Source organism: Myxocyprinus asiaticus, chromosome 50 (assembly GCF_019703515.2).
Source record: "Myxocyprinus asiaticus isolate MX2 ecotype Aquarium Trade chromosome 50, UBuf_Myxa_2, whole genome shotgun sequence".
Taxonomy (NCBI): domain Eukaryota; kingdom Metazoa; phylum Chordata; class Actinopteri; order Cypriniformes; family Catostomidae; genus Myxocyprinus; species Myxocyprinus asiaticus.
This window is the reverse complement of record NC_059393.1, coordinates 4,245,340-4,248,064: the sequence shown is the minus strand read 5'-3', so window position 1 is coordinate 4,248,064 and position 2,725 is coordinate 4,245,340. Positions and strand designations below refer to the sequence as shown.

Here is a 2,725-nt window from a genome sequence, read left to right as displayed (position 1 = left end):
TGTTTCATGAAGATGTGGCAGAGCTAAGGGGGTGTTAAAGCAGACTACTAGAATCAAGATATTAGATGGAAATGGATAGACTATGCCACCCTGGGAATTGCACCCAGGATCTTCCTGATCGCACAAGTTATAACCCAAAAGGTTACAAGTTCATTCTACAATGAATGAGGCAAGAGACGTGGGTTTAAATACAAAAACTATTTTATTGACAATGAAATTTTAAATCGTAAGATGATCAGACAAACCCCCCCCCACCCCACACCAGATAATGCAGGGCTGAGGCTTCCCAGTAAGGGAAGAGTGGGCTAATAATTATGACACTAGGCACAGGGAAAACCCACACCAATCAAGCTTACACGCACACTCTAAACACCATAAAATTGAATGTAGATGATACACTGAATGCTGTTTGAGGGGGGACACCACCGCAAACAGCACAAGAAAAAAAAAAAAAATATAGCCCACCTCATTGTGGCACTAAGCACCTGCAAAATGACAAAGACAAATCAATTATAAACCATACAAAAACTCAAATAACAAAACATTTTCTTTTACTCGAACCCCCCCCGCAAATTCACACAGCCAGGTGCATAAGTGTGTAAGACCAAATAGACAGTCGCCAATATTTAAAAGCGACCAGGGACAATAGCATCAACAACTGTGGCATCAATACAACCAACAGTCTTCAATGAGGGAAAGAGCACTGGAACCATGAAGCTCATACTGGAAACCAAATTGTACAAACAAATAAAAAAAAACAATTAACAAGACAAAGTCAAAAAGCCACTCAAACAAAGTAACCCAAAAAGATATCTATATAATAAAGAATTAAATAGAAAAATAAATAACAAAGACAAAACAATAAGAACAAAACAGCAGCGCTGCTCGAAGAAGGGCGGGGGAGAGCTGGCATTATGCTTCGTTACTCAGGCAATCAGTACACAGCCGGATGGATATTGGAGCCTGCTTAAAAACAAATGATTGTTACAACAATTTAAAGCTTTCCCCACTCACAAACGAAACAAAAATAAAAAAAATCACATACCGACAATTTAACTGATTTGGTGCAGCAAACAGCAGGTGTGCAAAAGATACAAACTTGCTGAAAACACAAATATGGCCAAGTTTAGCCAGCACACTAACCAACCCTGCATGGATTCCAGTGGTTCACACCAAAACAAAACCTACCTGGAAGCAAGCAGCCTATCATGAGCAGGTTGTTGCAACTGAATTGTGCAGCCTCTGTGGAAATCACACTACAAATCCAATAAAAGGAATATTACTACTCAAAAAAAGAGATACTGAGCTGCACCGAGCTACACTGCTACAAACATACCTAAACATTAGCACTGAACAGGGAGAAGGGGGCGGGTTCTTGACTATGATGCATACCAGGTGGCATGTCAGAAGGGTTTAAATACCCTAATAGCGGTAGCCCATAGGCCATATGTTCTTAATGTGATTGTGATGTAACCAACCAAAACATAGGCTATGTTACTGCACTCCACTACAAAGAGAAGTTTAATCCATAAGTGGTATATTTTAACAGATACTTTTGTATCTACCTTTGGCTAGCACATACAAAAACCTACCTTCTCCTCCCTAAAACACATTGAGGCGGGAAATCACTTGAATGATTTGTGCTTGCTGACACTTGTTTATTTGCAATGCTGTCTGCATTGTTGTAGCACCCGATTCACTTAAGGAATAACACATCAGTTAATGCCACACACTACCTTAACACAAGGTGCAGTAATGTACACAAACTTCTCTTTTAAGCAGAATGTTGCAGGCGGTGATAGCAAGACGTAAATTGTGGCAGGCAAATAATGCTCACTTTGAATATAGTGCAATCTATAAAACCTAATTTGCATAGAAAGAAGGAGTGTTTGCACTGAAATGAATGACACTTACTTAAATACCACTGGCACAGTGCAGATAGCACCAGTTTAACCTGATTGCAAGTGGTTAGTGAATAAGATGCAAGTTTTTGCGCTAAAGTACAGTGCGCAACAAGCCACAACTGTTTTGTGAATACATTCCTGAGTACTCCAGTTAACAAGACTTTCCTGGGGTTTAAAGAAAGAGAAACTAACAAGACACAAACATTTCAGCATTAACTGTCCTAGTGCACTTCAAAGTCTTCAAAGGAGGGAATCCATCTAACTGCAATGTTTTGCTTTTGATGAGGTCGAGCACTTGGAGGTAATAATCCTGTCAAGAATAAAGAAGGTGTGCTTGACAGCGTTCATTGTAAGCTTTACCTCTTCGTACCATTAAAACAGCTGCATTTCAACAGAATGGAGTTTCCTCTCCTGGACACATTATTTCCTGACTGCAAAGCCAGTAAATAATGTCAGTTCAACGAAAATCGAGACCACATGGCCGTTGAGTACCATCTGTCCTCATGCTTGGTTACCTTTAACCCTTGTTGGAGAAAAAATGTATTGCTCTGTAAATCATGCTTTATGGACAGTGCTCTGAGAAAAGATTAATAAAAGGGAAACTGAGAGAAATATTAACAGTATGTCTTTTATAAATGCACCTTATTTTAAATGTTTGTCATGCAGTTTTGGGGAGGATACTTTGAAAGTGTAGCTTCCCAAGCTACAAGCTACTAAAAATTTTAAGTAGTAAAATATAAATAGCTACACCACCCCGATAGCACCCATACATCTCCAAAATGTCTGTTTAAGAGCGTTTGATCTGGAAAGTTTTGCATTCT

The 2,725-nt window shown here is 39.2% G+C and overlaps 1 long non-coding RNA gene across 1 annotated transcript; it reads right to left on the bottom strand.

The window, feature by feature from the left end:
* Window positions 1-276: 276 nt before the first annotated feature.
* On the bottom strand, window positions 277-1,336 carry LOC127438754 (uncharacterized). Its single transcript, XR_007896811.1, has 3 exons — window positions 1,189-1,336; window positions 1,046-1,102; window positions 277-963 (listed from the first exon to the last, which is right to left on the bottom strand). It is a non-coding gene; the product is annotated as an uncharacterized LOC127438754 (long non-coding RNA).
* Window positions 1,337-2,725: the final 1,389 nt, after the last annotated feature.